The 15,073-nt window shown below is 41.5% G+C and overlaps 1 long non-coding RNA gene across 11 annotated transcripts; it reads right to left on the bottom strand.

Moving 5' to 3' along the window:
- Positions 1-220: 220 nt before the first annotated feature.
- Positions 221-6,526, bottom strand: LOC119296270. Of its 11 annotated transcripts, none has more exons than XR_005145059.1 (9): positions 6,147-6,526; positions 5,797-5,874; positions 4,989-5,297; positions 4,704-4,781; positions 4,331-4,582; positions 3,027-3,747; positions 2,840-2,923; positions 2,363-2,771; positions 221-793 (listed from the first exon to the last, which is right to left on the bottom strand). It is a non-coding gene; the product is annotated as an uncharacterized LOC119296270 (long non-coding RNA). The 11 variants fall into 11 exon arrangements; XR_005145062.1 differs by having other exon boundaries at positions 221-515; positions 619-793; positions 2,840-3,747; positions 6,147-6,524; XR_005145061.1 differs by having other exon boundaries at positions 221-515; positions 625-793; positions 2,840-3,747; positions 6,147-6,523.
- Between the last annotated feature and the right edge of the window lie 8,547 nt (positions 6,527-15,073).

Raw genomic sequence — 15,073 nt, 5'->3', positions numbered from 1 at the left:
TTCCATTTTGCAATACAATCAGGTGCAGACCAATCAAGTGGATGGTGAAACTTGCATCTTTCAATAAACTTGCAAAATCCGGTCTTCCTAACATACATCACAAATAGTTTCTCTAGGCCTCTAAGGATAGGTCATTGGCTCAGGTTCAGTCTGTATTTTATAAGAGATCATATGTCAGTTTGCGTACTTCATAGTACAAATTATATTTTACAAAGAGCAGTGCAAATGCAACATATTCAGAGAATGTACTGAGCAGTGCAAACGCCCCTTCAATTTTTCTTTTGGGTCTAGATAACACATACATGCAATTTTTCATAAACTTATTATACTGATGCACCACGTGAGAAAGAAACTAAAATGCCATCAATCGACAGAAGCATCTAGCCGCATGGCGACAGAAGATACAACAATAGGAATTGCCTCACATGTTGGCTGGCATGCCTCTGATGCCTCACCTCAACCTCATTTGTTGTGCGCTTCATCACCCGGTGCACGTCGCCAATGACTCGCCACATCTTTGCCAGCATGTACATACAACACCGAAATACGAAACATTGATCAAACACAGGCAGCATCAGGGTTTTTGGGGGGACAGATCGAGCACACTATAATAAATACATGTACATTGAGATGAGTCGTCGCAGAAGTCAATGAGGCGGCGGAGATGTCGAGCTTGGTTCGGAGGTCCCTGATGGCAGCCTTGGTCCTCTCGATGCGAACGGCTGCACACCACTGGCATCCTGGGTCCTTGGCTGCGCGCACTTCTTCTCGTACGATAGCTGGACGTGCTCCCCTTCAATTATTAACAAAAATAAATATGGTACCTTTAGGTGAATCTGACAACAAATAATAAGAAATATTAAGTAGAAGTACTTGGTAACAAGTCATAAGCAGTTAAGAACTAATCCTAGAACTGTCATTACCATATGGAAAGAATCAAGTGTATTTACAATAAGAATTCACTTTATTTCAGACCCGAGGGCTAAAAGGAGAAGGGTATGTAAATATATTAAATAAGGACCTAAAGGCTCATACTGTGACATCAAATAATTTATATGCAAATATAAGGCACTTTTAAATTGCAGAAAATATTGACTTTTGCATGAAAATGCCATTTGCTAAATGAATTCATCATCAAAGCACATGAAGTATAACTATCAGCAGCTTAAAAATATTAGCATGAAAACATGTACCAAATCTTAGAGCTTTTATGTTGGGCAACTAATGCAACACAACTGCAACAGAAGAAAACTATAGTCCACATGGGAGCTTTATGCAAAAATATTGATCCATAAATTACATCATAAACCATGCAAAATACTGAAGACAATCTATATTAGCAAAAAGATACAAAATCTGACCAACTTCAGAATCTTCATTGTATACAATTTGAACTTTATAGAGAAAGGCTTGCTGCATAACTGTTATGTGCATTGATCCATAAGAATTCTTGCACTCGATGCATTGTTTGTCGACTACCAACATCACAATTATGTTTTCATAGGAAAACAAATAAAATGTTGAAACAATGATCTAATTAGTTTGAAGTTGGAACTTCCAAAGAATAACATCTAGGCATTCCTGACATTCTAGAATAAAATTAAACATCTAGGCATCAAATGTCAGGAATGAATATGCATATTATTTTTTAATCAATTTTCAGAGAAGCAATCACAAAAAAAAAGTAAATTCCAATCCAGACCAAATTGATCACCCTCAGCAGGTACACCACTAAGAACCACTTATAAGATCTCGCCGCTATAGTCGCCTTGCTCCAATCAAAACGATAATTCAACCACTTAGTACGGTGCGATAATTAGGACGATCTAGTCAACGACCTCTAACATCCTCAAGGGATGTCACGTAAGCTACAGTAACCGTGACATCCCTTCTTCACATCCATATGGTTAAGCCTAAAATGATTATAATTAATTTGCAAATTACAAATCTATTGTATGCATTTACAAAAATTACATACAAACAAATTTATGTTGTAATAAAATTATTTTTTGATTTATTATTGTACATGCTACAATAAATTTGCACAGTGGTTGCTACAGTAACCCTGACATCCCTTCTTCGCTTTACACACGCATTTCACTGTAGCTTCGTGACATCCCTTGGGGATGTTAGAGGATCCGCTACCGTGAAATGAGCCCTACATTCTATACAATATCAATTAGTTGTGTGGGTTTACCGGAAATTAGTGGTGTGGGATTTGCAGGAAGTACATAGCACATATATGGTAACCGTTGATGCATGACAATTTTGGTCTGTTTCATAGTGGAAAGACTAATTGATATAGCTACGACACTTATACCTTGTATCTTATAATAGCCCGTTATAGCTGCAACATGTATACCTTATAATGGGAAAACCATAGCAAGTATGTATCCCCAATATCATGTATGATATCCAGCTATAGTGATGGTAATTCTTTCATATCCTTGTTGAGACAGATCCAGAAACACGATTTAAGGTCTTGCTTACGAAACATGTTACAGTGGCTTGAATGTTTCTGACAAGGAAAAACATGGAAGTATATAAGTCAAACAAAAATGATAGTGCCGAATCATAGTACCACGTTAGTCAAATATCAGCAGAAACTTGTGAAGAGCAAAAGAGCTAACCTCCTCAACGGAATGACACTGCACTTCGGCTTTTAAAAGAAAAATACTCAAGAAATTAAAAGAAATCTAGACACTTGCCGGATGACAAAGACACAGACCAAGACGAAACCGCCTCCATTTCCAAGCAGATGTGTGTCATATCTGCAATACACACATGCCAATCATTATACCGGTATTGGAGGAAGTAGCACGGATCCAACTAATATTACCTTATCTTAGAGCAGAGATATCAAATGGAAGGTGAAATTGCAAGATTGGTCTGCCATGGCCTCTTGTATTGTGTTAAATATGTCCTTTGTATTGCACAAATTAATCAGCCAGCACATACATACAGGTCAGGAGTGTATGATTGACAGATTGTACAAGGCAACAAGAAAAAATAGTACAAATTGACACCTTCTGGAGTGGTCCAAGGAGAGAAACGTAAGAGGAACAGAGAGGAATGAAGAGAAAAGGAAAGAAAGAGGGTGATGTGATCTGAAGAGGTGATGGTGCGTTCGTCCAGGTGGGAAAGATTGATGAAGAGGATCTAGGTGCCGAAGACGACCTCGTCCGGGAGCGGCTGCTCCCCCTCCTCGCCTCCGGACACAGCAATGGAGGCTGCCGCATCGTCGACCTAGGTATGGCAGATCGAGTTGCTAGCGCCATGTGGCTTGCTATATAGAAATACAAGCTTGCAACATGCAAATCATTTCTCTAAAGCACAACATCCTCACAATTAACCTGTAAAAAACATGTAGAGTAGTTCTTATCAGCAAGCACAGTTTAAAAACTATATCATCAATCCATCCTCAGATTTGCACCCCTCCTTCCAAATCGGTGATGTTGCATCGGCCAACTCTGATACCCGCATCCAGTGGCGTAGACAGGCCCCAGGCTAGGGGGGCCATGGCCCGGGGCGTGTGGCTGATATCTTTTGGTAATTGTAGCAGTTTAGCTACTGTAGCTACTGTAGCACTGACTATTGGCCCGGGGCGTGGCTCAGGGCTGCCTACGCCACTGCCCGCATCCCTTTAATTGATTGCCCATGTCGTGTGGCATTAGGAAAACCTTCTTCCATGATAACATCAGGCTCATTAACCATCAAGTCCCACAGTTTTTCACGCAACAAACCACCCTGAAAACAATCAAATGGATTGATTAAATAGGTGGTTTAATTAGTACTTTGCAAGCAGTATAAGCTAGGCTGAATTTAGCTACTTCGTTCAGATATACAAATCGTAGGGACAACTTAGTGTTGCAGCTTAATCACGTGTAATGTTGTCACTATCGATCATCAGTTCTTTACAAAAGGCGTGAGAAAGACAAAAATTAAGCTCTTCAGTGTTTATTTAAGCAAAATGGTTCAAATGATGCTTTATGGTACAAATATAGACACACACAAAAAGAACCAAACATTTGTGTTTGAAAAGCTAGCCTCGCATATAACAGATACTTAAAAGATTTTTAGGTAGAATGAACCATTTACCATTATTAAGAGTGCTAGTCTCATGTACTATATAGGTGATACAATTTCAGGAATTTCAAGATGATAAAAAATAGAGAACAGTTTGCCTAGGCTCAGGAAGTAAATTACAAATACTATATGTACATATTTTTACATTTTTATGAAATTACTGATGAGGTGCACATAAACCATTCCAAATATACTGCATAAACCAGAAGCTTGATTTTATGACAAATAGACAAATAACACAAACCTGATGTCTGTGTTTGGCTCCCTTCAAGTACAGAAGAGTGGGGCAATCCATATTTTCTGATAGGTGCATGGTAGGGAGCAAATGTGTGTAAGGTACAATGACATCTTTCAGCAATGATACTTGAGAGTGTTCTATCATATGAGAAGAGTTGCTGCCTGCAGATTTTGAATCAAGTTTGTACCACCCGCCAAAATCAACCACCAGTAGAATTGCTAGCAATCTCCATCCGCAGATGCCACATTGCTATAGGGTCTGTCAAAGAATTCCTCAGTATTTAACATGACCTGAGCATCTAAAAGAAAAATAAGCTGCTAGCAAATCAATCTTCACAAAGACATAAACAGTACTGCTAGGCAAATCAATTCAGATTGACCTTCACGCATTGTGCATCCGTCAACACGCCCAACCTCCGTAACTCAGTGATGAAGCGGCGCATTGTTATCCTCCTTTTCTAAAAAACAAAGGGTACTTAGAGAACATTCTATTTTTCTTAACAAAATTAGCAGTCAGTTCATTGACAACTCTGCAATGCTTGAGCATGACTAAAAATTCAAAAGTGAGGCTCCCCAATTCTGCGATGTAGTGTGAACAGCATGCTAGTATTTGTGGCGGGAGCTGCATGGGAGATAAGTGAAAGGGAGACGGAGAGAGAGCGAACCAAATCGGCAGTGACGATTGCGACATCGAAGTTAGAGATGCGGTGGTGGATGTGGCGGGGGTTGCGTGTGATGCCCTCGGCCTCACGGCGGTGTCGGCCCGCGCGTCGGCATCGAGGCAGAGCCTCTTGGCCTCAAAGGCGGAGGCGTCGAACGAGGACGACGACGAGCTCCTGGACGCCACGGCTGGGAAGATGGTGACGGCAATGGAGGTGACGCTGCATCGGTCGCCGCGCACGAAGAGGTGTTCGGAGCTCGAGGAGGAACCGGTGGCCAAGATTGCACAGTTTTGTAGTCATCAGCATCTCTACCTACAGAGGCAAGGGGGGTTTAGAAGAGAGGGCACACCCAACAGCAGTTGCAAAAGGCTCGGCGTCAAGCATGCGCCACCGGCAGCAACGGCATCTAACCCACGGAGGCGAATGGAGTCGCTGGTCTCGTACAGTACAGTCGAATTGGTCACTCGATCCAGCTTTTGTCTATGGATTGAAACGGGGTGGGACAGATCGGTCTCTGTCAAGACCAAACTAAGCCGATCTAGTATAATTGCTAAAGCCCACACTAGACCAAATTATCACTGGTGCTCAGCCCATTTAACCCAATCCAAAGCAAACTAATGGAAAAAACTGAACTGAAATTTTAGTTTGAGTCCAAACCATTCTCAAGTCTAATGGCAGGCATAGTGAAGAACTTCACAATGGTAAAGCACAAGGACAACCAGATTCCCCGTAAAAGTTAACAGGCACATAAGACCAAGAAATGTTTAGAAGCATTAGAATTTAGCACATATGGATTTAGTAAACAGGTTACCTCTGATTTTGGAGAGAAAATCAAGGAGAGGAGGGATATGTAGCCCCTGACTTCCCGGTAGTCTGTCCCTTTCAGCTCCTACAGAAGAAAATCAATCACAAAATCAGCGCAGCAGGCGCACACCACGGCGGCAGTTCACACCACACATCTAGCACGCACACACGCCTCCAGCAGCACGAACACCACACGCACGCCACTGGCAGCACGCAGCCAACTCACAGCACCGACGCACACCCGCTGTGCGCCCTCAGTTGCGTTTGCCGTCTGCGCCGTGCCCAGCTTGACTGCCGCCGCCGCCCAGATTTCCAGAACTTTCCCTGGAGGGATGGGAAGAAGAGACATGCACTGACCTTCGATTTGTAGTCGCCGCCTCAATTTGCAGCTGCCGCGGACGGCCTTGAGCGTGACGACGCTGGGTTGACCGGATCGATCCGTTGCCTCCCATGCCATGCCGAGGCAGACCACAGATCGAACCGTCGTCGTCGTCACCTTCTCCTCCCACAAGGCGTGACGACGTTGGCGTGGCTGCGTGGGAGAGCGCGGCCCGTTCCTCTTCCGCTGGCGACGCTAGCGGCGGCGGGCTACATGGGAGAGGAAACGAGAGAGAGGGGAGGTCGCGTGAGTGGGCTACCTTCATGGGGAATTTACCTTGTGATCCCAATCCCTGTGACAGTAAAATCTCCCGACATGGCATAGCTCTTTGCTCCCCCTTGCGCGACGGTTAATGGGTTTGATAGTTGTCATATGTGTTTATCTGATTGCCACGTACGCGCAACTGTAATTGCAATCTATCAACGAATTATAGTTGCCATGTGTGTTTACCTAGTTGCCGTATACGCGCAACTGCAATTGCCATCTATCATCGTACGAGCGTCGTGTGGGCGAAGAGTGGACTGGTTGGTGACTGTGTGAGCGGGAACCGATTCATCCACATGGCGCAGCTGGCAAACCACGCGCTGCCGGTCATGTGGGCGAGCGCTCTAACGCCCACACAACACGCTATGTGGCACTCAGATTCCTTTAAGATCCGTGCAAAACAGAATCAAGGTAGATCAAGACATTTGGGCGATGTGCAAATATGCCACACATGTAGACGTTATCATTTGAGTTAATATAATGTCTAATATTAAAGTGCATTGCAAGTACATATTTACTAGTATTACAAAAATTACTTCACATAAAACATTTGAAAAAGTGTGAACGAACTATTTGAAAAATGCTAAATATGTATACAAAAAATGTCTCTCATGTATACAAAAAATATACAGTGTCTATGAAAAAGTTGATCATGTATTTAAAAAGTGTTAATCAAGCATTTACGAAAAGTGTTAAACAAGTTTTTGAAAAATGTTAATCAAGCATTTGAAAAATGTTAAATGTGTACAGAAAAAATGTTGACCATGTATTAAAAAAATGTTTAACAAGTATTTAAGAAATGTTAATCAAGCATTAGAATATGTTAAATGTGTATAGAAAGAAATGTTGGCCATAAGAAAGTTAATCCTGTATTGTACTAAAAAATGTTAAATTTTTATTTGAAAGATGTTAATCAAGCTTTTGAAATTTTTAAATTTTATATAGAAAAAAAATTTGACCACACATTAAAAAAGTTAAATGTGTATAAAAAATGGTTGTCGACACATTAAAAAAATTTAATCTTGTATTTGGAAAATGTTAATCATTCATTTTAAAATGTTAAAAATGTGTATAGAAAAATGTGACAATGTACTAAAATAAACGTTAAGCTTGTATTTGAAAAATGTTAATCAAGAATTTGAAAAATGTTAAAAACGTCCATGCAAAACATATTGACCATGCATTCAAAAAATATTAAAGTTGTATTTAATGAATGTTAAACATGTAAAATGTTCTTGACGCATATGGAAAATGTAGAACGAAAGACAAAAAGAAACGAAGGAAACAAAAACAATGAAAACTAAAAAAGAAACAAAAGGAATCAAAGAAAAAGGAAAACCAAAGAAACAATTGCAAAAAGAATGAAAAGACAATGCAACCCAATAAAGAAACAAAGAATAACGAAAAAACATTAAAACCAATGAAGAAACAAAAAACCAAAAGAGAAGAAAAATGAGAAAATGAAGAAAAGAGAACTTATATCAAAGAAAAAAGATTTTTATATCAAAGAGTAAAAAGGAACCAAAGAAAAAGGAAAACCCCTATAAAAACTGAGGAAAAACAAAGAAAATAGAAGCTATATCAAAGAATAAGGAAAAACAAAAGAAAGCATATTGAAAAATAAAAAGAATCAATGAAAATAAAATAAAATGAAAAAAAACCCGAAGAAAACCAAGCAACAGCGATAGAACCACAGCGATCGAGTAACTGCGCTAATGAGCCGGCATGCTAGTGAGTATGTGACGTGAGAGCTTGTTCCTTCTCACTACAAGCAAGATATAGCTCTCGCGGCAGGCGAGGGCTCTTGTGCCAATCAATGTCTGAAGCCCTAGGGATATATCTCGCCTAATGTGAGACTGAAGAATGGCTCGCCTTTGGCGCTCACGCTATCAGGTTGGTCCAATAATGAATAGCTTCCTTGAATCGGTTTTGGGAAGCTTCTATGGACCGGTTTTAAAAACTTCTGTGTTTTCTTATATCAAATTTCTTTGTTTTTCAGTTTTTCTGTTAGTTTCATTATCTTATTTTTAGTCATTTTTAAAAACATTTTGACTTTTTAAAAAACAAGTTGTATATTTTTCATATACAGGTTGAACATGTTTTAGATATATATTGACCATTTTCCAAATATATGTTTGAAGGAAATATGCCCTAGAGGCAATAATAAAGTTATTATTTATTTCCTCATATCATGATAAATGTTTATTATTCATGCTAGAATTGTATTAACCGGAAACATGATACATGTGTGAATACATAGACAAACATATAATCACTAGTATGCCTCTACTTGACTAGCTCATTAATCAAAGATGGTTATGTTTCCTAACCATAGACATGTGTTGTCATTTGATTAATGGGATCACATCATTAGAAGAATGATGTGATTGACATGACCCATTCCGTTAGCCTAGCACTTGATCGTTTAGTATACTGCTATTGCTTTCTTCATGACTTATACATGTTCCTGTAACTATAAGAAATATGCAACTCCCGTTTACCGGAGGAACACTTTGGGTACTACCAAACGTCACAACGTAACTGGATGATTATAAAGAAGTACTACAGGTGTCTCCGAAGGTACATGTTGAATTGGCGTATTTCGAGATTAGGTTTTGTCACTCCGATTGTCGGAGAGGTATCTCTGGGCCCTCTCGGTAATGCACATCATTATAAGCCTTGCAAGCAATGTGACCAAATGAGTTAGTTACGGGATGATGCATTACGGAACGAGTAAAGAGACTTGCCGGTAACGAGATTGAACTAGGTATTGGATACCGACGATCAAATCTCGGGCAAGTAACATACCGATGACAAAGGGAACAACGTATGTTGTTATGCGGTTTGACCGATAAAGATCTTCATAGAATATGTAGGAACCAATATGGGCATCCAGGTCCCGCTATTGGTTATTGACCGAGAATGGTTCTAGGTCATGTCTACATAGTTCTCGAACCCGTAGGGTCCGCACGCTTAACGTTACAATGACAGTTTTATTATGAGTTTATAAGTTTTGATGTACCGAAGTTTGTTCGGAGTCCCGGATGTGATCACGGACATGACGAGGAGTCTTGAAATGGTCGAGACATAAAGATTGATATATTGGAAGCCTATGTTTGGACATCGAAAAGGTTCCGGGTGAAATCTCGATTTTACCGGAACACCGGGGGGTTACCGGAACCCTCCCGGGGGTTAATGGGCCATAGTGGGCCATGAGGAAGAAGAGGAGGGCCGGCCAGGGCAGGCCGCGCGCCCCCTCCCCCCTAGTCCGAATAGGACAAGGATGGGGGGCGCCCCCTCTCTTCTTTCCCCTCCCCCCTTTCCTTCTCCACCAAGGCAAGAGGGGGGAGTCCTACTCCCGGTGGGAGTAGGACTCCTCCAGGCGCACCCCAAGGGGGCCGGCCGCACCTCCCCCTCCCTGCTTTATATACGGGGGCAGGGGGCACCCCATAACACACAAGTTGATCTACGGATCGTTCCTTAGCCGTGTGCGGTGCCCCCCTCCACCATATTCCACCTCGGTCATATCGTCGCGGAGTTTAGGCGAAGCCCTGCGCCGGTAGAGCATCATCATCGTCACCACGCTGTCGTGCTAATGGAACTCATCCCCGAAGCTTTGCTGGATCGGAGCCCGGGGATCGTCATCGAGCTGAACGTGTGTTGAACTCGGAGGTGACGTACGTTCGGTGCTTGGATCGGTCGGATCGTGAAGACGTACGACTACATCAACCGCGTTGTCATAACGCTTCCGCTTACGGTCTACGAGGGTACCTGGACGGACACTCTCCCCTCTCGTTGCTATGCCATCACCATGATCTTGCATGTACGTAGGAAATTTTTTGAAATTACTATGTTCCCCAACAGTGGCATCCGAGCCTAGGTTTTATGCGTTGATGGTATATGCACGAGTAGAACACAAGTGAGTTGTGGGCGATATAAGTCATACTGCTTACCAGCATGTCATACTTTGGTTCAGCGGCATTGTGAGATGAAGCGGCCCGGACCGACATTACGCGTACGCTTACGCGAGACTGGTTTCACCGCTACGAGCACTCATTGCTTAAAGGTGACCGGCGGGTGTCTGTCTCTCTCACTTTAGTTGAACCGAGTGTGGCTACACCCGGTCCTTGCGAAGGTTAAAACAGCACCAACTTGACAAACTATCGTTGTGGTTTTGATGCGTAGGTAAGAACGGTTCTTGCTAAGCCCGTAGCAGCCACGTAAAAATTGCAACAACAAAGTAGAGGACGTCTAACTTGTTTTTGCAGGGCATGTTGTGATGTGATATGGTCAAGACGTGATGCTATATTTTATTGTATGAGATAATCATGTTTTGTAACCGAAGTTATCGGCAACTGGCAGGAGCCATATGGTTGTCGCTTTATTGTATGAAATGCAAATGCCCTGTAATTGCTTTACTTTATCACTAAGCGGTAGCGATAGTCATAGAAGCAATAGATGGCGTAACGACAACGATGCTACGATGGAGATCAAGGTGTCGCGCCGGTGATGATGGTGATCACGACGGTGCTTCGAAGATGGAGATCACAAGCACAAGATGATGATGGCCATATCATATCACTTATATTGATTGCATGTGATGTTTATCCTTTATGCATCTTATCTTGCTTTGATTGACGGTAGCATTTTAAGATGATCTCTCACTTAATAATCAAGAAGTGTTCTCCCTGGGTATGCACCGTTGCGAAAGTTCTTCGTGCTGAGACACCACGTGATGATCGGGTGTGATAGGCTCTACGTTCAAATACAATGGGTGCAAAACAGTTGCATACGCGGAATACTCAGGTCATACTTGACGAGCCTAGCATATACAGATATGGCCTCGGAACACGGAGACCGAAAGGTCGAACGTGAATCATATAGTAGGTATGATCAACATAGTGATGTTCACCATTGAAACTACTCCATCTCACGTGATGATCGGACATGGTTTAGTTGATTTGGATCACATAATCACTTAGATGACTAGAGAGATGTCTGTCTAAGTGGGAGTTCTTTAGTAATATGATTAATTGAACTTAAATTTATCATGAACTTAGTACCTGATAGTATTTTGCGTGTCTATGTTTGTTTGTAGATAGATGGCTCGTGTTGTTGTTCCGTTAAATTTTAATGCGTTCCTTGAGAAAGCAAAGTTGAAAGATGATGGTAGCAATTACACGGACTGGGTCCGTAACCTGAGGATTATCCTCATTGATGCACAGAAAAGTTACGTCCTGGAAGCACCGCTGGGTGCCAGGCCTGCTGCTGATGCAACTGACGACGTTAAGAACGTCTGGCAGAGCAAAGCTGATGACTACTCGATAGTTCAGTGTGCCATGCTTTACGGCTTAGAACCGGGTCTTCAACAATGTTTTGAACGTCATGGAGCATATGAGATGTTTCAGGAATTGAAGTTAATATTTCAAGCAAATGCCCAGATTGAGAGATATGAAGTCTCCAATAAGTTCTATAGCTGCAAGATGGAGGAGAATAGTTCTGTCAGTGAACACATACTCAAAATGTCTGGGTATAATAATCACTTGATTCAACTAGGAGTTAATCTTTCTGATGATAGTGTCATTGACAGAATTCTTCAATCACTGCCACCAAGCTACAAGAGCTTCGTGATGAACTATAATATGCAAGGGATGAACAAGACTATTCCCGAGCTCTTCGCGATGCTAAAAGCCGCGGAGGTAGAAATCAAGAAGGAACATCAAGTGTTGATGGTTAACAAGACCACCAGTTTCAAGAAAAAGGGCAAAAGGAAGAAGAAGGGGAACTTCAAAAAAAAAACAGCAAGCAAGTTGCTGCTCAAGAGAAGAAACCCAAGTCTGGACCTAAGCCTGAAACTGAGTGCTTCTACTGCAAGCAGACTGGACACTGGAAGCGGAACTGCCCCAAGTATTTGGCGGATAAGAAGGATGGCAAAGTGAACAAAGGTATATGTGATATACATGTTATTGATGTGTACCTTACTAATGCTCGCAGTAGCACCTGGGTATTTGATACTGGTTCTGTTGCTAATATTTGCAACTCGAAACAGGGACTACGAATTAAGCGAAGATTGGCTAAGGACGAGGTGGCGATGCGCGTGGGAAATGGTTCCAAAGTCGATGTGATCGCGGTCGGCATGCTACCTCTACATCTACCATCGGGATTAGTTTTAGACCTAAATAATTGATATTTGGTGCCAGCGTTGAGCATGAACATTATATATGGGTCTTGTTTGATGCGAGACGGTTATTCATTTAAATCAGAGAATAATGATTGTTCTATTTATATGAGTAATATCTTTTATGGTCATGCACCCTTGAAGAGTGGTCTATTTTTATTGAATCTCGATAGTAGTAATACACATATTCATAGTGTTGAAACCAAAAGATGCAGAGTTGATAACAATAGTGCAACTTATTTGTGGCACTGCCGTTTAGGTCATATCGGTGTAAAGCGCATGAAGAAACTCCATACTGATGGGCTTTTGGAATCACTTGATTATGAATCACTTGGTACTTGCGAACCGTGCCTCATGGGCAAGATGACTAAAATGCCGTTCTCCAGAACTATGGAGCGAGCAACTGATTTGTTGGAGATCATACATACTGATGTTTGTGGTCCAATGAATGTTGAGGCTCGCGGCGGGTATCGTTATTTTCTCACCTTCACAGATGATTTGAGCAGATATGGGTATATCTACTTAATGAAACACAAGTCTGGAACATTTGAAAAGTTCAAAGAATTTCAGAGTGAAGTGGAAAATCATCGTAACAAGAAAATAAAGTTTCTACGATCTGATCGTGGAGGAGAATATTTGAGTTACGAGTTTGGTCTACACTTGAAACAATGCGGAATAGTTTCGCAACTCACGCCACCCGGAACACCACAACGAAATGGTGTGTCCGAACGTCGTAATCGTACTTTACTAGATATGGTGCGATCTATGATGTCTCTTACTGATTTACCGCTATCGTTTTGGGGTTATGCTTTGAGACGGCCGCATTCACGTTAAATAGGGCACCATCAAAATTCGTAGAGACAACACCTTATGAACTATGGTTTGGCAAGAAACCAAAGTTGTCGTTTCTTAAAGTTTGGGGCTGCGATGCTTATGTGAAGAAACTTCAACCAGATAAGCTCGAACCCAAATCGGAGAAATGTGTCTTCATAGGATACCCAAAAGAGACTATTGGGTACACCTTCTATCACAGATCTGAGGGCAAGATTTTCGTTGCTAAAATCGGATCCTTTCTAGAGAAGGAGTTTCTCTCGAAAGAAGTGAGTGGGAGGAAAGTAGAACTTGATGAGATAACTATATCTACTCCCTTGTTGGAAAGTAGTTCATCACAAGAACCCGTTCCTGTGACAACTACACCAACTAGTGAGGAAGCTGATGATATTGATCATGAAACTTCAGATCAAGTTTCTACTGAACCTCGTAGGTCTACCAGAGTAAGATCCGCACCAGAGTGGTACGGTAATCCTATTCTGGAAGTCATGTTACTTGACCATGATGAACCTACGAACTATGAGGAAGCGATGATGAGCCCAGATTCCGCAAAATGGCTAGAGGCCATGAAATCTGAGATGGGGTCCATGTACGAAAACAAAGTATGGACTTTGGTTGACTTGCCCGATGATCGGCAAGCCATTGAGAATAAATGGATTTTTAAGAAGAAGACTGACGCTGATGGTAATATAACTGTCTATAAAGCTCGACTTGTTGCGAAAGGTTTTCGACAAGTTCAAGGGGTTGACTATGATGAGACTTTCTCACCCGTAGCGATGCTTAAGTCTGTCCGAACCATGTTAGCTATTGCTGCATTTCATGATTATGAAATTTGGCAAATGGATGTCAAAACTGCATTCTTGAATGGATTTCTGGAAGAAGAGTTGTATATGATGCAACCAGAAGGTTTTGTTGATCCAAAAGGTGCTAACAAAGTGTGCAAGCTCCAGCGATCCATTTATGGACTGGTGCAAGCATCTCGGAGTTGGAATAAACGTTTTGATAGTGTGATCAAAGCATATGGTTTTATACAGACTTTTGGAGAAGTCTGTATTTACAAGAAAGTGAGTGGTAGCTCTGTAGCATTTCTGATTTTATATGTAGATGACATATTATTAATTGGAAATGATATAGAATTTCTGGATAGCATAAAGGGATACTTGAATAAAAGTTTTTCAATGAAAGACCTCGGTGAAGCTACTTACATATTAGGCATCAAGATCTATAGAGATAGATCAAGACGCTTAATAGGACTTTCACAAAGAACATACCTTGACAAAATTTTGAAAAAGTTCAAAATGGATCAGGCAAAGAAAGGTTTCTTGCCTGTGCTACAAGGTGTGAAGTTGAGTCAAACTCAATGCCCGACCACAGCAGAAGATAGAGAGAAAATGAAAGATGTTCCCTATGCTTCAGCCATAGGCTCTATCATGTATGCAATGCTGTGTACCAGACCTGACGTATGCTTAGCAATAAGCTTGGCAGGAAGGTACCAAAGTAATCCAGGAGTGGATCACTGGACAGCGGTCAAGAACATCCTGAAATACCTGAAAAGGACTAAGGATATGTTTCTCGTATATGGAGGTGACAAAGAGCTAGTCGTAAATGGTTACGTTGATGCAAGCTTTGACA

Source organism: Triticum dicoccoides, chromosome 4B, assembly GCF_002162155.2.
Source record: "Triticum dicoccoides isolate Atlit2015 ecotype Zavitan chromosome 4B, WEW_v2.0, whole genome shotgun sequence".
Lineage (NCBI taxonomy): Eukaryota > Viridiplantae > Streptophyta > Magnoliopsida > Poales > Poaceae > Triticum > Triticum dicoccoides.
The sequence above is the reverse complement of the archived record's forward strand: the minus strand, read 5'-3'. Positions and strand labels throughout refer to the sequence as shown.